Raw genomic sequence first — 24286 nt, 5'->3', positions numbered from 1 at the left:
CATTGGGCAATGATGGGAGTGGCTGGGGAAAGAGGATGACTAGTTTCCACAGAACACATCACCCTATCCATTTGATTGTTAAAATTGTCCTCTGCTGAGATAACCCTTTGGTGAGCATTCACATGAGACACAAATATCTTCACTTCTTTAGCCCATTCAGAGAGGTCTACCCACGTACCTCTTCTCCATACCTCCTTGTCACTAATTTTCCAATCATGTTCCTTCTAAGTCCTTGACCATCCAGCCAAACCATCGGCCATAGCCCATGAGTGGGTATACAATCATATATCTGGCCATTTCTCCTTCCAGGCAAAATGAACAAACAGGTACACTGCTAGATGTTCTGCCCATTGGGAGGATTCCCTTCACCACTGTCCTTCAGGGAGCTTCCAGAAAGAGGCTGTAGTGCTGCCGCTGTCCACTTTTGAGTGGTGCCTGCATATGGTGCAGAGCCACCTGTAAACCAGCACAAGTTTTCTCTTCTTCAGTCGACTGATTATAATGAACTCCCCATGAGACCATAGGTGCAGACTGGGAGACGGAAGGTAATGTGACATGAGTGGGCATGTCACATTTGGGCCACTTCCTTATAATATCTATTATTTATTCTTTTTTTTTTTAAAAAAGTGTATTGGGCTTTTCTTATTGTGTCACTCAAAAAGCATTCAAAACAAGAATCCCATAGCTCCATCATCCCTATTAGAAAGTTAGCAAAGGACAAAAATAAAGTAAATAAGACATAACACTTAAAAAAAAAAATTAGAAGATCGTTTCTCGTTCCTCCAATCCCAAGTAACTCTTTAAAAACATAGACATTAACAAAATTTTCTTGAATCTTCTTCCCAGTAAAACATGAAAGTAGCAGAGTATGCACACGCACATATGTAACACTTATCTACACAAAAGGAATCAGTCGATGTAACTGATCTACACTTTGTTTTTATCATTTAATCGTATACTTTGAAGATCTATTGATGATAGAAAGTGCTTGGGTGGTGCAAACAATTAAGCGCTTGGCTGCTAACAGAAGGGTTGGAGGTTTGAGTCCACCCAGAGGTGCCTCAGAAGAGAGGTCTGGTGATCTGCTTCTGAAAAATCAGCCACTGGAAACCCTGTGGAGCACAGTCCTACTCTGACACACATGGGGTTGCCGTGACAGAACTGACTCGATGGCAACTGGTTTGGGGTTGGCTTTTTTGTTTGCTTGTTGACTTTTTTGGCTTTATTGATAGTAGCAGATATCATTGAACCACACTTTTTAAAGTTCCATAGAATTTTGTTGTTTGGATATATTGTATTTTATTTAACCAATGCCACATAAATGACATTTATGTTTTTCTAACTATTAAAAACTATATTCCATTGAATATACATATAACTTGCTGGCAATCAATTGTTGGATGAAAAGAGGTGTGCACTGAAAATTGTGTTAGATGTGCTCAAATTGCTCTCCAAAAGCGGCATCAGTTTAGACTTCTGTCAAATGAGAAATGCCCATATTCCAAAACCTTTGCTAGAATTTGTTACTCTCACATACATTCACTTTGGCATATGAGATAGATGTAAATGATAGGTCATTTTAATTTCCATTTATTAAATTATGAGGCTGAGAATTTTTGTGTCTATTAGTAATTCATCTTTGTTTTTCTGTACACTGATTGGCCACTTGATGAGTGGAATATTTGTTTGCTTATTAATCATTTTTATAAGACCATAGTACATATTGTAGTCTTCTGTGCACCTTATCTTATTTTCCACGTTACCCTAATTTTGCCAGACTCTAGCTTTTCAATCTTAGGTGGCCGCTCTTGTCCATCGTTCCTTTACAAATTCAGTATTTTTTTTTGTCCCCCATGTTTTCTTGTAGTATTTCCAACTTTTATTTTTTTAGATTTACAAAATCGATAGGTCTCAAATTCATTTGAAATGAAGAATGAGGTAGCCCTCAGCTTTATTTTCCCACAAATATCTATTCTTTTTTTGCAACACAATTTTTTTTTTTGGACTAATCCACCTTTCCCTGCTGAATAAAATGCCATTCTTATCATACCGAACATATTCATATGTGTCTGGATGGGTGATCTAGATTCTGGACTCTGTTCCACTGGATTTAATTCTTTTCTTCATTTTTCAGAATTATTATAGCAATTTTTCACATACAGTCCTCAAAAAAATATCATTTTCAAAGTTTTCCCCAAAATGTCTCATTGATATTCTTATTTGGATGGCACAGGCTTCACACATTAATTTAGGAAGATGACATCTTTATGCTATTGAACCTTCCTATCTAAGTTACGACTCTTTTCCAAGTCTTCTTTTATAACCCTCAGAAGAGTTGTAAAATTTCCTTCACATAAGCCCTGGAACATTCATTCCTAGTTCATTTATTTATTTATTTGGTCTTCCTTACTTTGCTTAGTATTGTAAATGGGATAATTTCTTCATCAAATTTTCTGTTTATAGTTGGTAGATAAGAAAACTAATGATTTTGATATAAATTTTGCAAGCAGGGAATTTTACGAATTCTCTTTTTTTTATTTCTAATAGTTTCCCAGATAATTCTCGTGACTTTCGATGGTGTACAATCATATCCTCTGCAAATAACAATAATTTAATGTCCTCCATTATCACTTTTATAGTTCTCATTTTTTTTCTCTTATATAACTACACCAGCTAACGCTTCCAGAGCTACTTGTGAAGATAATTGGCTTTCCTGACATCCTCATGGCTTTCATCTACTTCTCTCTTATTGGAGCATATTGGCAAGATTTTTTTAGGATTTGTCCCAGCCTTTTCCCCTTATAATTCCTTATGGGGTGAGGATGCTTTTTTTTTTTTTTTTTTTTTTGAGGATGCCATTAAGAACATCACCAACCTACACTGAGCATTGAGTGTTCCTGCGCCCCTCTTTCTCTGGCTTACACTTTTCAGAGATTGTCACCTGAAGCTGTGCTAGCCCAGGTGTTAGACTGTGGTGGTGCAGCAATGGGTCTTATTTACCCTTGTTCATATCTTCCAGAGAGCACAGAGGAAGGTTTTGCCCCAACTATTTTATTCTACCTTAGAAATTTTTATTCTACCTGCCAGGTGCCTAACATGTGCTAGATGCTTGGCTGCAAGCCTTATATTCAGTGGCACATTCAACCCTTGTACCAGGCCTTTTTTCAGTTGCCATTGAGACCACCCCGATTCAAGCAACTCCATGCGTGCTGGGGTACAGCCGTGCTCTACAGGGTTTTCAGTGGCTGATTTCTAAGAAGCTAATCACCAGACTTTCTTCCAATGGGCCTCTAGGTGAACTTGAACCTCCAACCTCTCAGTCAGCAGCCACGGTAACCATGTGTACCACCCAGGAACTCCCATATACTGATTGTCTTAGTCGTCTGGTGCTGCTCTAACAGAAATACCACAAGTGGATGGCTTTAACAGAGAGACTTTTATTCTCTCACAGTCTAGTAGGTTACGAGTCTAAATTCAGGGGATCAACTCCAGAGGGAGGCTTTCTCTCTCTGTCAGTTCTGGTCTGGGAGCATCTCAGCACAGGACCCTCAGGTCCCAAGGATGCGCTCTGCTCCCGGTGCTGCTTTGTTGGTGGTATGAGGTCCCCATGTCTCTCTGCTCAGTTCCCTTTTTTTTATCTCAAAAGAGATTGGCTTAAGACACTAGTTAATCTTATAGATCTCATCAATATAACTGCCACTAATCCATCTTATTATGTCATAGTGATAGGATTTGCAACACATAGGGAAATCACATCTGAAGACAAAATGGTAGATAATCATACAATCATATAAGAGAATCATGACCCAGCCATGTTGACAGGTATTTTGGGGGGACATGATTCAATTCATAACACTGATTAAGCTTAGGAAACAACTTGTCTTAAATTACGCAGTTAATTGGCAGCTGAGACGGGCCTTAAAACTACATCTCTCTGCCTCTAAAGCCTGCACTCTTTCTGCTGCATTTCCTTGTCTCTCAGAAAGGCTAAAATATGGAATGTAGAGAGTTCTGGATGAATGCAGTGAAGGAGGGATCGATTCTGCTCAGGAAGGGTCAAGAGGTGATGCTCCCAGTTCTGAAGATCAGCACTGAAAGGGCTCACAGAAAACTGATACGCTGCCATGATACAGGAACCACCCTCCACAGGAACGGAAGGACTAAGCAGATCACAGCCCCACCACAGCCCTCGACTGATTTTGTTTTGCCTGAGGCCTAGGCAGCACCTCGTGATACAGTTTGGTAAATTGTTTTCAAGTCGGCTTGCCTTAGGAGTGGGCACATACTCAACAAGCTTCTTCAGGGAGGGAAAAAACTTGTTTTTACCTGAGGAAACTTAATTCAAGTTTCCAACTCATTTCTTCTTTCAAGCAGTTTCCATTATAAACCCAATTCTGTGGTGGGATTTATTGAAGCGGAGAACAGAAAAGACATTGGCTCACAAGTGACTCAGGGAGATGATATGGATTAGAACCTGGAAAAAACAGTAAACCATAAAGCTACTGAGTCCTGAAAACACTGAGCCATCCTTGAAAGGAGACTAAGATTTGAACAGGGAAGATATCACTAAGTGAACATGAATATGCCAAGAATTGTATCTGAATTATTTCCCATTCAAAAGTTGCATTTTGCTGCTAATTTACCCTTTACCGTACTTTAACCCTATTAAAGAAAACATTAGCATCTCTTTTCACTCTCATTTCACTCCCAATACATAAAAGAATAATTAAATTCCCAGGGGCCATTAGGGGATAACAAAAGAACTATAGTTAGAATGAATAATTCCTGATCAAAGAGTCCATTAATTCCTCAGGCAAGGGTTACATCTTATCATGCCTTATTGAAAGGACAGAAGCTCTGGTGGCAAAGTGGTTAAGCACTCAGCTGCTAAGCAAAAGGTCAGCAGTTTGAACCTACCAGCTGTTCCATGGGGGAAAGATGTGGCAGTCTACTTCTGTAATGGAAACAATATGAGGCGGTTCTACCCTGTCCTATGGGATCACTATGAGTTGGAATTGACTTAACAGATATTGTGTTTTTTTACTAAGAGGACACTGTGAATCTGAGGTTCATTATGGACGTTTTTCTTATTCTCTCTACAGCACTCAGTCCTACGGGGCTTCTGCCCTTCTGAGTTTCACAGGAGTCCAAAAGCCTTCTGGCAAATGAGCCAGCTGGAAGACCTCACCATAATGCTGACCAAAGACCACGTAAAGAATCAATTGTTCATTTACTGTCAAGAAAATTCATCAGGTATTTATTGAGCAGTTATGTCAGAACTAATGCTGTTCAGTCCTGCAACATCATGATAAATAGAGAAAACACGGATGCTGTCAAGGATTTCATTTGACTGGGATCCACAATCAATGCCCATGGAAGCAGCAGTCAAGAAATCACACAACACAGTGCACTGTGAAAATTTGCTGCAAAAGATCTCCTTAAAGTATTAAAAAGCAAAGATGTCACTTTGAAGACTAAGGTATGCCTGCCCCAACCCGTGGTATTTTCAGTTGCCTCATATGCATGGGAAAGCTGGGTAATGAATAAGGAAAACTGAAGAAGAATTGATGTCTTTGAATTACGATGCTGGAGAAGAATATTGAAAATACCACAGACTGCCAGGAGAATGAGCAAATCTGTCTTGGAAAAAGTATAGCCAGAATACTCCTTGGAAGCAAGGATGGCGAGACTTTGTCTCACTTACTTTCAACATATTATCAGGAGAGGCTAGTCCCTGGAGAAGGACATCGTGCTTGATAAAGAAGAGGGTCAGCGAAAAAGAGGAAGACCCTCAACAAGATGGACTGACACAGTGCCCGAAACAATGGACTCAAGCATAGCAAAGATGGTGAGAATGGTGCAGTGTTTTATTCTGTTGTACATGGGGTCACTGTGAGTCGGAAATGACTTGTCAGCACCTAAAGACAATGCAATATGTCATGACTGGGATAGTTATATATAGTCTTATCCAGAATACTTCAAAGAAAATCCTTCCATTACAGAGGATATAATCCAATGTGAAGACAAATATTACTTATACAATATAATTAGAAAATTATCAACACAGAGAAAGAATATAAACATGACATGAATGCCACGGTGTAAATTCAGGACTAAGATAGGAGAAGACACCAAAGTGTCTATACTTAGTAGCTCCATAGAATATTTACAAGGTTGGGACTTGTCTCTACAACATCAAGTGTTTTTATTTTTTCAGGAAAAGCCAAACCCTAAATAAACAGTTTGTGTATTCCTTGCAAAAATTTTCAGTCATGGAACTGAATACTATGGATACTGGAAAACAAGAGCCATATTTTCAGCTCATCTAATGCAAAGAAGAGAGAGTTTTAAGACAAATGGTTTAGGTACTCTTATGACAGGAATCCCAGAATACACCAACAGACACAGTTAAGGCTATGCATCTGATATACCTGAAAAGGACAGGAAAAAATACCAACATGGAGACCCGACTGCATGGTCCCGGTTAGAAGTGCAGGTTCCCAAGATTCTCAAAATCTTCTCTCAGATGCCCAGCTGCCAATGATTCCATTTTTGTAGAACCACCACTTCCCCATTCTCACGGGAGATTTTTGTCTTCAGGAAAGTCTGGTTAACCAACTTCTACTCAACACGTACCAGTGACTGTGCAAAAACAACTCAGTGATGACAGGAAACATGGTGAACATGACATCGCAGAAACGCACTTGTGAAGATGGTTGTTGAAGTGGCAAACATTTTGCTACCTATATATTTACCACACACACACACAGAAAATTTATCTCCTGGTAAATCAAAGGTCAGTTTTTCAGAAGACCTTGGCTTTTCTACCCTTTTCAAGACCAAGCACCAAGCCTGCCAGAGGGCTGAATTCCTACATGTACGAAACTAATTTCTTGCTTTTTTATTTTCAGTTTTACTTGTTCCTCTCGTTCCATTCCCTTACATTCTTTTAAATCAGATTTTACTAAATGCAATCTTGCAAGGAACCTCAAATGCTCTTGTCTATATGTGTGGTAAGAATTTAAAAAAAAAAATCCATAGGAAATTAGATCAGAACATCAGGCTGAGAAAATATGTCTATACCTCTTTCTTCCCTAGAGAAGACATAAAAAATTCTATTAGAGAAAATAAAATTACAACATTGGCAGTAAACACGAAACAGTGTCCTTGTGGATCAAACTTGAGGAATCTATGGCAGCAGAAAGAATCAGCTTGACAGAGGAGGACACAGATCAGAGAACACAAAGCAAAGGACAGCTGTAAAACACGGGAACATCTCTGGGGTTCTCCACATCAGAGGTAAGAGATGTGAGAAGCAGGAAGGAATGTAAGAACAACTATCAAGGTGATTTTGGGTATGACTAAATTCATATCAACTGATCTTTTTTACTCTAATGACTGACACTTTTGAACAGTGAATGTGGATACTTATGTGGGAGGGGTCGTAGAAGGCCCACGGGGGTAGTGGCATCCAGAAGGAAGAAAGAACATGCTCCCTCCAAATACCCGCCACTGGTAAATCCATAGGGAAGTTTCACCCATACTATCCCCATGATCAGAGCCCCTGGGTGGCAGTTAAGCGCCCAATTACTAACCACAAAGTTAGAGATTCAAACCCACCCAGAGGTGCCTCTTACCAGCCCTGGAGATCTGCTTTCAAAAAAGTAGCCATTGAAAACCCTGTGGAGTGCAGTTCTACTCAGACACACATGGGGTCGCCATGAGTTGAATCAACTTGACTGACATGGGTTTGGTTTTGGGTTCTGGTTATCTCCATCATTGCTGGAAGCAAGCTGTAGTATACAAACAAAAATGGAATCCCACAAATAAATCTGAGACAAAATCAAAAACCTCTAGATATTTGAAGAAAATCAAGACCATGACAAAAATGAAACAAAACTGAAAATAAATCATTGAATATTCAGGAAATCAAAATTACTATAAAAATATTTATAGGAAGGGCCTTATTAATGCATAAAACTCAAAAGCCACAGGGGAAAATATTCTAAAATTTAATTACATAAAAATCATAAATTTCTCTTCTACACAGGCACCATAAACAATATTAACACAAAATTTCCAGGTGGGGAAAAAGGCATTTCAACCTATATAGCAAAGAATACACACCAAGAATCTCTGAAGAAATTCTATAAACTACTAAGGAACAAACCGCCTACACCCCTGACAAAGTATCTAATAAACTTAAGAAGAGAGATGCAACCTCGCAAGTTATCAGGGAAATACAAGTGAAAGCAATGAGAGAATATTTTCTACCCTTGGATTGATAATAATTAAAAACACCAATGATAAACAAAAAAATCTAGTGCTTGTGTGGGAGCGGGGAAGTTAATACTCCTGTATGGCAACATAAATCAATACAGACTTTCTTGCTATCAAAACTTAAAATAATTGTGACTGAAAAAAAATGTATTTTTCCATTTTTAATTGATTTTTAAAACCTGAAACAGACCAAGCTACTGTGACACATCCCTCCTACGTGACAAAGCACAGTCTTCTTGAGAGGAAAATACAATATGTCACCCACCTCTTCCCAAGTTGGGGATGGGGGTGGCAAAGAAATGAGCTGGTGTGAAATGAAAACCATTCTCTTCTAACGCCTCAAAACGTGCCCTTGGGGACACGGTGTCGCGGGCAGAAGTTTTATCTCTGTCCTCATCCCCTTCCTAGAATAAGACATATTCTCCTAACTCCCCTGGGAAAAGGTACACAGATAAAAGCCACAATAACAGCTGCAATGAAACGAAAAGCCCAAAATTGGGAAGTTCGTTATTGCTGCTCTTTTATTTTACTTTAGTTTTCTCTTTTTTACATAAAATATTTGGCAATGGAAAAACCAGTCTTATAGTTATTCATCCCATTACAGGCAATTTTCATTTATACCTCACTCATATCCTAATGAATTATAAGCCCTTGAGGAGAATATATGGGGAGAAAAAAAAAAAAAATACTCACACTTGGAAACATAATAGAGAACCCAAGCTGGAAGCTAAGGGGAAATGCTTGGTGGCTGGAGAGTGGAGAAGATGCAAGGGGATTTAAGGGACCAAGTATTTTCTGGGAAAGATAAACGAGAAATTTAGAAAGCCTGGAAGCAAGGAGGGCACCAGAACAGCCCAAGGATCAAGAAGAAAAACTTCAGGGCGATTTATTTTAAAATCGGACCAATATTTGTACATTGTACTCTTTGTATCAGTTAATTTTGTCCTAACTACAAACATCTGAAAAATAGTGACTTGAAACAACAATCTATTACTTAGTTCAAAATTCAGTGGACTGGCAATTTGGGCTGGGCTCAGCTGAGTGGTTTGTCTGGGATCATCTGTGTTTACTCATGTGTCTGCGGACAGCTGCTAGGTCATCTGGGGAACTGACTGGCCTCAGATTGCCTCAGCTGAGGCAGCATGTCTCTGTGTTTTGTGGTCTTTCATCTTCCTGTAGGCTAGCTCAGTCTAGTTCACGTAACAGCTGGGTAGATTTCTAAGAGAACAAGCAGAAGAATGTAAGGCCTCTTGAGGCAGGGATTTGGAACTGGCATGACATGACTTTCACTGCATTTGATTGGTTGAAGCAAGTTCCAAGATCAGCTCAGATTCAAAGGGTGAGGAGATAGACTTCACCTCCTGTTGGGAACAGCTGCAAAATTGCATTAGAAAGGGGTATCAATACCAGGGAGAGTATAGATAATTGTGTCTACATTTGCAATCAATCTACCACCACATTTCATCTGTCAATCGAGAAGCAGAACCTGAATTCCTTCCATGTATCCGAGGCTGTCCTAGGAGCTATGAAAAACTTAAAAGGATAAAAATACTGTTTTTATTTTTTGTTCCTTGGGGATCAGTGTCAGCATGTTCTCTGTACAAGTTCTTATCCACGTGTTGTTGTTAGGTACCATCGAATCGATTCCGATTCACAGCGACTCCTATGTACAACAGAACAAAACACTGCCCGGTCCTGTGCCATCCTCGTGATCATTTTTATGCTTTAGCCCAGTATTGTAGCCACTGTGTCAATCCATCTCATTGAGGGTCTTCCTCTTTTTCAATGACCCTCCACTTTACCAAGCATGATGTCCTTCTCCAGGGACTGATCCCTTCTGATAATATGTGCAAAGTATGTGAGATGTAGTCTCGTCATCCTTGCTTCTAAGGAGCAGTCTTATCAGTGTACCCATGGGGAAAAATACGTTCTGAAATTTACAGAAGGTGCATGCGTTCATCTTCTACTTAATTTATTTCAAACAGCTATGACCTGAGAGCTGGAGGTATGGAAAGAACAGCTCAGTTCTCGTCTCTTAGTGACCCAGAGTCGACTGGGAAACCCAGATGTGAAAAGCACTTGGGAAATAGATGAAGAAGGGATTCACTCTCTTTCATTAAGGAAATGATTTGAGTTGGAATTTAAAGATGAGCAAACATTTGCTACACTCTGAAAGTCAGGAAAGGTAGTCCAGGTAGAAAAGATGGCATGAAAAACATAAGGACGTACGGCAGTACAAAGCACACCAAGCAAAATTTACTTCATTCAGTGTGGACAGCTCAGCTGGAAGGGTAGAAGGGAGGTTAAGAGGGGTGCGGTGATTAAGGGGGAGAAGACTGCAGATTCTCGCCAGGTGCAAAAGCGCCCGAGTAGGCTCCCCCACCTGGCTCTGATCACTTGTTCTCTTAACGACATAGTTCATGTCTAAGACCCTATTTAAAACCTCACAATTCTAGCAGAATGTCCCGTGTTTCTATGAAGTCAGAAACCTAATTGGACATTGTTCTATTTGCCTTTTCTCCACTGCCTTCTGCCGAAGAAATGAGGATACTGATCTCCTTACGTTTGACTCAATTTTAGACACCCCGAAATTAAATTATCAGCTCCGAGTTGGGATGAGACTCTTTTATAGCACTTCTGCCCTGTCTGTTCCTGCCAGAGAAGTAATTTTCCTCCAGAAACTTGTTTTTAGTGTAAAATTGGATTCTGGCACAGTGTTGATTCTTATTGACAAGTCTCTTTGTTTACTGTTGTTCATTCTTAAGATGTTGCCTCGTTAAAGACCAAAAGGTTAACAACTGAACCCTCTTTGCCTGGAGTAAATCATACTCAATTTTCTGGTGCTCATTGCAAACAATCCGCTCCAAAGGAACTAATTAGGGCTGAGAACACAATATGTGAGTTTGGACGGCATCGTCTGCATAGTCTCGATAGCAGGCTTCGTTTTGTTCCTCCAATCGGCAGTCATTCTGTGTAAGTCTGCTGAAGGTGGGGATGGGTGCACTCTGGCATTCTGATGACAACAATGGCTGCAGTGGCAGAATGTGGGCCATAAAATGCACTGCATCTCAAATCTGTCAGCTTCCGAGAGCTGCACTCATGGTTGCTGGCAGACACGTAAGGTGCCGGAACTGCCGTTCATGGGGTTAGGAACTGCACTGCAGGCTTTCCAAGTGTGCTCAGTCAGGGGCATTCTGCTCTTCCTCTCTCTCTCTTTCTGTGTGTGTGTGCATGTGCGTGTATGCATATGTGTGTTTATGTAGGTTTAGGAAGGAAGGGAGGGACTTGTCAATAGACAAAAATAGCTCATGTCTCATGAGTCAGATTTTGCTGCATAATACAGCACCTCAAAACTTAGTGGCTTCACTCAACAACACTGAAAATCCAGGCCTGGCTCAGGTGATCGAAGTTGGGTCCACTCGTGTGTGCAGTCAGCTACGGGTGGAGGATGGGCTCAGCTAGGATGGTTCATCTCTGGTCCGTATGGTCTTTCACACTCTGGGAGGTTAGCCTGAGCTGATTAGTATGGTGGCTCAGCAGGGTCCACTGGCGGATTAACAAGTAAGCAAGGTATGCAGGGGCTTAATTGTGTTTACTTACGAATCTGTACGGCACAATTTCACAAGGGTGAAATTGCACACTAGGGATTAGTAAGCACAAGTAAGCTCATGTGTACCTTGTTCATTGGGTAATACATCCCGGCAGGATCCCAAGGGAGTGAATCGAAACATGCAAGGCCTCTTGGCCTAGATTTGGAACTGGCAGAGCGTCACATCTGCCATATTCCCTTGGTGAAAGCAAACCCAAAGCCAGCCCAGAGTTTAAAAGTTAGCAAATAGACTTCACCTCTTGAGGGCAGAAGTTACAAAGTCACTGAAAATGGGCGTAGATAAAAGCAGGGATGGAAAATTTGGACGAGTTTTGCAATCTACCACAAATCACAAGGGAATAATTCATTTATTATTACTGAAATCACCAGAAGCAGCAAATTACGTATCTGTTAATTATTTTTATTAGAGGCTGGGTTGGAGTTGTGTTGAAATACGAAGTAGGGTGGGTTGATTTTCCATCTTCTTCAACTTGTTCTTGTTTTACTGGCTTGGGAAGCCCTTTGATAAATTCCTTAAGGTACCAAATTTGGCCAGACTACTATTAGAAAGGGTTAAGTGGGAATAAAGGAGCTTCTTTATCCTCCACCATGTAAGTAGTAGCCTCTTTCTGTGTTATATCAGTTGTAGAAACAGCTCAGGGAAGCAGGTAAGGGCAGTGATGTGAAATAGGACACGTGAGTAAGCAGCCACACAGCATTGGTTCTCTCCATCTACATGACAATATCAGGTAAAGAAGTGGTGGGGTGCCAAAGGTTTTTGGTCCCAAGGATTCCAAAAGAATGTATAATTTAAGAATATTTTCCCCTATGACTTTTGAGCTTTATGCATTTCTTAATAAGAACTTTCTATAAATATTATTACAAAAATTAACTCAAAATGGACCATAAGTCTAAGTGTAAAATGTGTAATATTTCTAGAAGAAAACGTAGCAGAAAAACTTTATGACATGACACTAAAGACATAATCCATAAGAGGGCAAATTCACAAGTGGGACTTCATCAAAATTGTGCTTGACAAAAGACCCTATTAAGAAATGAATCAACAAGCCACAGAGTGGGAGAAAATATTTGCAAATTATGTATCTGACAAAGGACTTGTATTCATAATAGGCAAAGAACTCCAAAACTCGAGAGCAAGAAATTTTACAGTAGAGCAAAGATTTGAATCAAAGAGGACATATAGTGCTGAAAAAAAAAATGTTCAAAATATTAGCCATTAGGAAGATGTAAGTTAAAGTCACAATGAGATACTACTATAAAAACTATACACTCATTAAAACCAAAAAATCAAACCCATTGCCATTGAGTTGATTCCGACTCATAGCAACCCTATAGGACAGAGCAGAACTGACCCATCGAGTTTCCAATGAGCACATGGTGGATTCAAACTGCCGACTTTTTGGTTAGCAACCGTAGCTCTTAACCAGTATGCCACCAGGGTTTCCTATATACTCATTAGAATGACAGAAATTGATTAACTGGCAACACCAAGTGTTTACAAGCATGTGAGGCAATTGGATCTTGCATACTGCTGATGATGCCGAAGGTTGGGACTGGGAGAGAGTTTGTTTACAATAGCATAGGATAGTAGAGTTTGGGGGTTGTTCTCTATCCTGATTGTGGTAGAAGTTACACAAATATATACATGTGTCAAAATTTATAGAACTGTACACTAAAAATACCCATTTTAAGTTAATTTAAAAAATAAAATTGAAATATGGACATAACGTGTTTATAGTTCATGTCATTTCAAAAATGATTTTAAGTTATTTTCTATCTTTTGTATTTTAATATAATGCTACCAAATTATCATGTCTTGGCTTGTCAACACATATCTTGAGTTTTCTTTTTACTCTGTAAATATAAACCAATTTGTGGCCAAACTGATGGTTTTAGTTTAGAAGAGCTAAAAAGTTCTAAGATTAGGGCAAGTTGGTAGGGAAGATACTCAGAAATTCAACAGGAAATGAAAAAACATATAATCTTCTCTGCCTAGCAGTGAAGAAGGTCTCCGTGAGCCAGAGAGTTTGATGGTCTTTCCTGTACCGTTCCTTAATTAAGCCTTCAGCTGGCATGGTAGACACTGGTGAGCTATGTTTACAGGTGAAGAAACAGAGGCTCGAAGAGCTGCACATAGTGTTCAAGACACAGCGGGAATTCACATCACGTCTGACTACAACGTCTTTGCTCTTTTTAATGAAGAATGGAACTTCCACCCCTGCTTTAGTCCAATGATATGAGGCTTTTTTTTTTTTTTTGGTCTGAAAGTCTATGCACTTCCTGTGAATTCAAAGCAGAGCATTTTCTGAGAGGTGGTGGTGACATGTGGCTTTTGGACATGTGGGAGAAATCATTATATGTCCCTCTCCTACTCAGCTTGGAGGAAGGGCGTCGAGTTCAAGGGTGGAGTCTGCACAGTCAATATTATCTTAAGGCAGCAAATTTCTTGACCTCAGCCCTAGAACCAGCTGTTTCACCAACTACATTTGAGTATAAACTTGGGAAACCTAAGAGAGGGAGTCGGCTCTTCCCTCTGGAAACTGAGCCAAGAATCAATCTAAGTACTCCACTGGACAGAAGACAAAAAGTCTTCCCTGAAATAAATCTTTAAACTTTTCTCTCCGTAAGAATCACCTCCACCAGGGACCCTTCAGAGTAGAATATAAAACTGTCTGTCAACAACGGTCCCCATATTACCTGCAGGGGACCATCACGGAACAGCATCAGGTGGCTCCAGTCATATCGGATACTGAAGTATTCCATATTATTTGTTCTTCTTTATTGTAAAGTAATAATGTTCAACCTATAATATTTTTATAATACTGTAAGTAAGAAAAGAAGAAAATCCCTTATCATTTTACCACTGGAGATGTTTCCTTTCATGCTTTTCTCTAATTTTACCAAAACGTGATCATACAATGTTACAAAATTCCATATTTTGCTTAATCCCTTAGCATTATATTGTAGCATATTCTCACACCCTTAAACAGTTTCTAAGAGCAGGATCTTTATCAATGACTTCATAGCATTTCATCATGTGACTACATCCTCTTTTGTTTTCATTTCCTACTGATAATTCATTGTTCAGTTCTAATATTCTGTTATTATGAATAACAGTGCTATTCATGCAATATTGTGTGGATCCCTCATTATAATCTAGGGATAAATTCCTACAAATAGGACTACTTAGCATGTTGATACCTAGAGCCAAACTGTCCACCAGGGCACCTATGCCAATTCACAGGCCAACTAGCATAGTACAAGAAAATGAACACTTTTCTAAATTCTGGCCAATGATAGGCATTATATTATGATGTTTTTTCCTCTTATTATAGGAATTGCCTTTTTTTCTTAGAATTAGTAAGATTTATTATATATAGCGAATACATTTTTCAAATTATTGGATGTCCTTTTTTTTTTTAATATAATTCATGTTGTACTTCGCTTTTTTAATTATGGTAAATATGTAAATCTATGACATATATTCATATATAATCACAAGATTTTTGCCATTTCAACATCTTTTACGTGTACAAATCAGCAACACCAATCACATTCATCATGCTGTGTGACCATCAGCACCAACGAACTGCACCATCATTTCCAAATCCTTCTATCGCCCCTAACAGAAGCTCGGCGCCCCCTAAGCAATGGTTCCCTCTTCCTGCCTCCTTTCTATCCCTAGCAACCACTAAAAAACTTTGGTCTCTATACATTTGCCTCTTCCAGATATTTCATGTAAATATAATACATATATACATAAATGTACAGCTGGCTCAGTTCTCACAAACTGAATTCACCTACGTAATCAGCACCCAGGTAAAGACTCAGAACATTAACAGGACACCAAAATTCCCTTGACACCCCCTTCAGTCACAGGCACCCACTTCCCCAATAGTGGTGACTTTGTACACAGAAAGGAAAGTTCATAACACCAATTTCTGGATGTATCAGACGTTGATATAAAATGTCTGGTAGCCTGTGAAGAAAGAAACTATATCAACTTAAAGTTTAAAATAAAATCCCAAGCAAACTGCCTTTACCACCCCTCCAAGGATAACCTTTATCACCACTGAGTATGCTATTTCTGGATCCTTTCCTTTAATGCATAGTACAAGTTTTCCTATATTCATTACTTGATGCCAAAAATCAGCCAAAAGTAGCCTTAACAATGCATTTTTCTGTCCTTCCCTAACACGCGCAGCAAGCTGTAGAATCTAGAGTGGCTTACAATAAGTCTTTTAAGAGAACAATGATTCACTTGCTCAAATAAAGGCAATAAATCCAACTGTGATGAAGAGGGAAGTGAGTCATTGTCAATTCTGTCAAGTTACAAGAACCACACAATTCGAGGGTCACAGATGAATGAAAAGAGTAGACAGCACATTTAGGATAAGGTCAGAGACGTGGGTGGTGGCAACTCCAAAGGCAGGGCCATATTATCTCTCATTTAAAGAAAAATTAAACGTGAAATAAATTTTGGGAGACAAAAGGGATAGAGTCTCTTTCAGCAACAGATTATTCCCTGGGGTAGATCACACAATGTTAAAGTTACAGCCTGCAGACTCAGGAAGATGAGAAAGTTTATAGCTTAAAACTAGAGAAATTTTAGGCTTTGAACAAATTGCAACAATAGAAGAAAAATCTACTCTCTTCATTGCATTGACAGTTCTACTCCAAGGTTGCCTCTAACCTCCCAATTGCTAAATTTGATTCTTTTCAATTCTTATCTTACTTGACCTCTCTAGAGCCTCTGACGCTATCGATCGCTCTTTCCTGAAATCCGTCCACCCTTCGGCTTTGGTGAAACCATTCTCTCCTGTTTCTCCTTGCACTTCTCTTGTCACTTAGCTCCATCTCTGTCTAAACCTGGTTTCCCCCAAAGGCAGAGCCTGAGCAAGAACTTGTGTACAGAGTTTACTCTGGAGGTGATCCAAGAAGGAGGAGAGAGTGAAGAAGAAGGAAAAGACAATAAAGGGGTATTTTTTTTTATGTCACTGCTGTGGGCAGCTGGGCTCAATTCCATTGTGAGCATATGATTCCTAGAGCCACAGCTGAGGCCAACTCTCTTAAGGGGTTCTTTCCAAAAGCAGAGTCAGAGACAAGGATTTGTAGGCAGGTATTTTATTGGGAAGTTATCCCAGGATGAAGGAGTGAGGGGCCAGAGACACTGAGGGAAAGAGAAAACCCAAATATAAAAGTGCACTATTGAGGTGACCACTGAGGGTAATGGTGCTTAATCCCACCTTCAGCCTTCTCAGGAATTCATGGCATGCCTCTGAGAATCGTTTATGTGAGATTGACCAGGAGAAGTATTCAACCATGACCTCCTATCCCATTACAACCTATTTGTTGCGGGCCACCCTGAGGTTATTAACTCCCTGGATTTCCAGACTGTGTATGCATGCTTGACTAGCTGGCTCCTGCCAGTGTCTGAAGTATTAAAGGAATGTGGGACATAAAGTGGAAGACAAGTGTCACAGACTGAAGGTGACATGTTGTCAACATGCAGTGCATCAAAGGCTATAAGGAACTGTCCCCTATGGCATGGCTGAAATCAGAGACGAGGCGGAGAGGACATGAGTCAGGGCCAAGGGGTATCTAATACCATCCCCTACACGTGCTCTCCTTCCTTCACCCACCAGCCAGTCCATGCACACAAAAGCTTGAGAATCGATACCAACACCACCATGCTAGCAAACTCAGTCGGTCCAGTGGCTTCAACCACAACCACGGACTCTTAAATTTAGCTCTTCAGGCCACACTTATCTCTGAAGTTCTATAATCACCTGGGAGATTTTTTTTCCTGAGTCACCTCCATCTCATACAGAGCCATGATTTAATTAAGTACCTCTGTGCTTCCGTAATGGGGGCACATGATTAACAATGCTTGAGAGTAATTTTTTGGCTTGAACATCTATTTCTGTTGCTCTTCTGCACATTACTGGGTTGAACTCATTCCTCTTGCAAGTGGAAAAGAAATATCTCTTTAAAAATGATTGTGAAGAATTGACAATCACAGAAAACATACCCACAATCTTCTTGCCTTTGAAGGGTGGTTGCTAAAGGTGGTCTAGAAAAGGCCATTGACAGCATATTGTCCGAAAAAGAGTCTGAAACATGCATTCATTTAATTCAGAGGTATTGGTCACGGGGGTAATGACTGGCTGTGAGCTTCTGGTTTCTCACTTCCTAGTCAGCCAGGCTCTGAACCTCTGTTTCCTTTCTCTATCCTCCGACATATTCTGTCCTCCAGGGACGACTTGCCTCCTACCAAGTAAGGCCATTTGGCATAGTCTGCTGATGCTTTGGTTCGTCTATCACCAGCCCTTCTTTCTACAAGGGAGGGCTCATGAAGCCAGGCATGTGAACTCTGGTCTTACTGACGTCTGCTACATGCATGTGTGATTCATTCATTAGCTTCCCCAATGGCCTGTCATTACAGTTAGCACGCAGTCTTCTCAATACTTGTCAGTACAACAAATACAGCAAAGCCCAGATGAATGCAAGGGTAAATACTATATGACTCAAATAATATTTTGGGAAGATCATAAGGTACAACAACCAAGATGCCAAGGATGAGAAAAAGCAAACTTTTTTTTTTGTTTTTCGAGCAGAGAGAGATGACAGAGTAAGATAAAAAAAAAAATCAATAAAAATCTAATAGGGAAGGTCTGTCCAGCTTATGGGATTTGTAGAGATTTGAAAAGATCCACAATAAATAATAACCTAAGAATACCATCCTGCTGTGCCTTAATGTAAAATGAATTCTGATTCATTCCATCTGTACCAAAGCCAACCAAACCCACCACTGTTGATTCCGACTCATAGCAACCGTACTGGGCAGAACAGAACTGCCCCATAGTGTTTACAAGACTATAAATCTTTATGGAGGCAGACTGCCACATCTTTCTCCCATGGAGTGGCTGGCGGGTTCGAACCGCCGACCTTTCAGTTAGCAGCCAAGTGCTTAACCACTGCACCACCAGGGCTCCTGTCATTCTATCTGTAAGGGGCCTCTAAAGAGCCTATAGACCTCACTTTGCACTCTGGCCTTTCAGAATTGACACATTTCAGAGCAGATCTGAGTTACACTGATTCTTCTCTGGGTTTATCAACAAACCAACACAGACTTGTTTCGTATCTTGTCTTTTTTTGCTCTTCATAATGAATAATGCCTTCTTCACTTCTCTGCAGACTGTTACACGTGGTCTCTGTGGGTTTTCCTGCGCATAATTTTGGGTTAGTCTGAGTTAGGTGCCTCGTCAGGGAACTAAATCTAAGTCAGATGGAAGACAGCCAAATAACCCAACTGCCTGGAATAAGGAAGAGTTCAGAACTTTGCCAGAAAAAAAAAAAAAAAGAGGGTGAGTGTAAAAGCTGGAGAAGACAGGTGTCATCAATATCTTCAGAGAGTTGGTGGTTAGGCCAGGCTCCTCAGGAGCAAAGCCTGAGATAAGGATTCACGGGTACAGGCTTTACTGACGGAGTGCTCTTCCGGACAGCCCTGTAAGAGAATGAAGTAAGAAGAACTGGATGGGGAAAAAGCCAGATCAGCTAAAGTCTGACCCACAAGGGGCTGTGGAGCATAAACCACAAGACAGGGGCACTTCCACATGAATCAAGTAAGCTGTGATTTTGTCCCACCATATCGCTCAGGCATTGGCCACTGACAGCCCTATGCTTTGGGGAAGGTGGACAAGAAGCACACAACCTCCAGCAATAAGCCAGCACCCCACAAGCCAAGGACAACCCTCCAGAGAAGGAGGCACTCCCGTAAGTCATTAGCAACCAGCATCCACAGAGCTGGGTGATGGGTGCCCCAGCCTGAATATGGGATCTGGTACTTTCCCAGGTGTATTTCCACACGAGAAGTTGAAATTCACGCTGCTGAGGACCCCTGAAGTCCCTGACTGCACCGTCCTCCTTGTTAGCCCTAGGTAAATGAAATGGCATATGGGACTGTGCTCAGCTCAGTGCTGGGACGCGGGCTTCTTCCTCTACTCCTCTCTCCATCCTCAAAAGCATATTTATAGGTATGCTTGAAACTGCCCCATACAGCATTCTGCCTATGGCGGACCTCTCTACTCCGTTCCTTGGAAGCTAATTGTGCAGTAGGACAGAGAAGCCATTAAACAAAACCCAACCCACTGCCATCTAGTCCATTCCATCTCATGGTGACTCCATGTATTACAGAGTAGGACTGCTCCAGAGTGTTTTCTTGGCCGTAATCTTTATGGAAGCAGATCACCAGGCCCTTCTTTTGTGGCACCACCGAGTGTTTTCAAAGCACCAACCTTTATGTTAGTAGTTGAGCACAAACCATTAGCTACAAACCCTGGTGGCCTAGTAGTTAAGTGCTATGGCTGCTAACCAAAGAGTCAGCAGTTTGAATCTGCCAGGCGCTCCTTGGAAACCCCACGGGGCAGTTCTACTCTGTCCTATAGGGTCGCTATGAGTCAGAATCAACTTGACGGCACTAGGTTTGGTTTATTTGGTTTTGGTTAGCTAAGTGCACTGTGTCACAGAGAAGCCATTATTTCCTGAAAAATACAAAGCGCATCTGAGGCAGGGTGGGAAAGCCTACAGAAAAGTCTTACTAGTTAATAGCAGAGAACAACTCTGAGATCAGGTTGCCTGAGATTGGTGATATCAAGGCAGTAGGAGACAGAAGGGTGCATGGTAGGGCAGAATGCAGTCACAAATAGATGACAACCAGAAGCCAGTGGAAGAGAAGGACAAACATCTAGAACACTCAATTAGAGAAGAGTGCATATCAGGTCTAGGCAGCTGAGGTCTTGCCATACTCCCGGGCTGGAGCAGAGCCAGCATGTTGAAGACGCCATTGGCAACAACAGCCCAAGCTAACCTGGACTTCTCTTTTGCAAAAAAAAAAAAAAGCCTGCTCACAGAATAAGGGGAAACACAAGCCATGGCTCCATGGAACTAAACCCTACACTCACCAGCCCAGAGGAGGGTCTATGACCTCTGTTTATAGTGACTGTTTTTTGGCAAGAGGGTTGAGAGCAGAGACAGTCTGTCAGTAACAGCTTACTTTGGTAACTCAAGCAACCTGGCTTCCCATTAGTTTTGCCATTCCAAATAATTCTAATTAATCTAAATGATAGTCTTGGACTCTCTGGTTGCCATTAGGGGAGCCAAGAATTATTTCATGGCAGCAGGAACTGGTATTTGGTGAACAACTTTTAATCAGTATCAGTGCCTCTAATGGAAAAGGACTTGAAGTCCAACAAAGCGATAATGCACATATTAGTTTTTATACTGAACATGCTGATAGCCTCAAGAAAAAAAATAACACACAAAAATCCAACTACACCAATCTCTAGTAATACCACTAATAGGCCACATCATGGCTAGAAAGCTAGATTTAATAGCACCAATCCTCTCCTTCTAGCAGACAAAAAAAAAAAAAAATACCTAGCTATGCACATTACGAGGATGTCCTCTGCTTGTGACATGCTTGTGGGCATAGGTGAGGTCTCCATTATTTAAGAATAATTGACTTGTCAATGCAAACTATTGGCTACCTCATAACTTGTGCCTACAACTCAGAAGGGAGGGCTATGAGCATTTTTTGGATGGCAGGTTCTTTCCTAACAAAGATGCATCTGTTTTTTTCTAACAGTCACGTTGATGGGTCTTGTCTACGCCCAAGAAAAACTAGAATGGCTAGAGGCTCCATCACTCTGGAAGTGACACGAAGCTCACCTTGTGGTGGACTGCTCTAACGTCTGATGAGTTGGGGGCTTGTTCTTTTTAAAAGAAGGCTCCCTTTTAAATATTTAAAACATTTTTAAAATTTGTATTCAGTAAAGTTCTTTTTTTTTTTTTTTTTTTTTGCTACTGTTGTGCAGTATTGTACATTTTAACGAATGTAGAGAGTCATGGAACCACCACCAAAATCAGGATACAGGATAGTTTTCTCTTCACAAAAATTTCCCCCATGGTGCCCCTCTGAAGTCACAACCTTCCTCTAACCCAATCTCCATCATCCTCTAATAATTTCTCTGAATTTATAGTTCTGCCTTTTCCAGATGTCACGTAAACGGAATTATACAGCACGTAACCTGCCGAGTGTGACTTCTTTCTCTTACCATAATTTTTTTGAGGTTCATTCAGGTGTTGGTATGTATAAATACTCCATTCCTTTTTATTGCTGACTAGTATTCCAACGTGTGATTATATCAATGTGTGCGTATCCATTCACCACTGAAGGGAATTTGAGTTGCTGTTTCCAGTTTTTGACAATCATGAATAATACTGTTACAAACATTTATGTACAGGTTTTGGTGCAAACACAAGTTTTCACTTCTCTAGGGTAAGTACCTCAGAGGGGGATTACTAGTTCATATGGTAAATATACATTTTAATTTACTAGAAACTGCCATTTTTCCACTGCGGCTCTCCCGTTCTACATTCCCACCAGAAATGTAGGCAACCCAGTTGCTCGACATCCTCACCAAAATTTGTGATTGTCAGTAGCCTGTTTGTTTGCTTTCTCTCTTGGCCTTTCAGATAAATGTGTAGTGGAATCTCATTACAGTTCTAGTTTGGATTTTCTAATGACTCCCGGTGGAGAGCACCTTCTCATGTGTTTATTTGCAACCTTCGTATCTTCTTTGTTGACATGTCCATTAAGATGTTTTCATATCGCTTTCATCGAGTTGCATATGTGCTTATAATGGAGCTTTGAAAGTCTGTTATATATTCAGGATATTCTGGATAGATGCCAAATAAATACTAAAGAGATAATTTTTTAGTCTAAATATTTCTAATTTCTTCTCATTCTCATTCTCTCTCTCTTATTTATTATCTTTTGACTTTGACCGAATCAGCTCTTGACAATGATTTGGAGAGAAAGGACTTTGGGACTGGTCTCATTGATTCCAGAGCCTCTTACACAAGACTCTCCTGATGGGATCCCAGAGGTCTCTCCCATGCTCAGGAATAATGGAGGGCAGGCCATCATAAGGGCCATGTCAGTGATAACTTTGGGAAACTCTCCCATTGCATCCTGGTGGTTCTTCGTGAGAATCACAAGAATACGGGGTTGGGTGGTTCCAGTCCCTGTTGTGCTATGAATTCTTCTACAACTCTTTAAACTTATGAACCTGTTTCCTGATTTTTCAATTAAGGCAGTTGAACTAGGTGATTTCGCCACTCTTAAAAATTCAAAAATTCTATGTCACCTGGAAACTTATATCCTACTAAGAGATTATCACACTTGAACTTGTCCTAAATTGGGCCTATTCTAAATGATGGGATTATGTACATCATTAAAAATAGCAACACACTGTATGGCACGCATGCCATTTTAGATGATAATACCACACAGAAAGCATAATACTTAAAGATATTCATAACAATTTCCTTCAACGTTGAACACACACACACCCATGCATACACACACACACAGAGCTTTATCTGTCCAAAGTAGTTCTTGCAAGCATGAATCTGGCACCAATTCTTGTGTCACTTGGATTATTCTCCATCATGCTGCATGGGATCATGGCAGGTGACAAGCTGTAACCTAGTCTAACCCAGCTTCACATATGTGTCTTTTTACAAGTTAGAAGAAAGCAGGGCTTTGTCACAGTTTAGAGAGACTCTGGAAGGATCTTCTCCACAGCTGCTCTATTTGTCAATCTGCCATCTCTTCTTGGGGTTAGTGTAACCCTGTCCATTGCAGCCCCCAACAGAAATGCATTGCTCAGATCAAATATCAGAGGATATTTAAATAATTTAGATTAAGTCACAGAATAGTCAATTCTATTAAAATGGACTGGCTGCCACAGAAGTTCAAAGTGTCTGCTTCACACCAGCTAGGATGGTTACAATAATAAAGGTAGATAGCTACAAGTGTCGTTAAGGATGTGCAGAAATTGGCACCCTCATACACTACCGGTGGGAATGTAAAATGGTGCTGCTGCTTTGGAAAACAACCTGCTAGTTCCTCAAATGACTGGCTATATAGTTACTCCAGAGAATTGATAACATATGTCCACACAAAAACTTGTACACGATGTTCATAGCAGCATTACTCATAATTGCCAGAAAGTGGAAACAACCCAAATATCCATCAATTAATAAATACGTTATATCTATACAACGAAACATTATTCAGCTCTAAAAAAGAAGAAGAAAGTAGTGACACATGCTACACAAAACAAAGTACTTTCGTGTGACTTCATTTATGTAAAATGTCCAGAAGAGACAAATGTATAGACAGAAAATACACTAGCGGTTGCCAGGCACTGAGAGCCTGGGAGAACGGAGACCAGCTACTAATGAGCACAGGGCTTCTCGCCGAGGTGGCAAAACTGTTCTGGAATTAGATAGTGGCAATGGTTGTACGTCTTTGTGAGCATACTAAAA

Source organism: Loxodonta africana, chromosome 27, assembly GCF_030014295.1.
Source record: "Loxodonta africana isolate mLoxAfr1 chromosome 27, mLoxAfr1.hap2, whole genome shotgun sequence".
In the NCBI taxonomy this organism is placed as follows: domain Eukaryota; kingdom Metazoa; phylum Chordata; class Mammalia; order Proboscidea; family Elephantidae; genus Loxodonta; species Loxodonta africana.
This window is presented reverse-complemented; position numbering follows the sequence as displayed.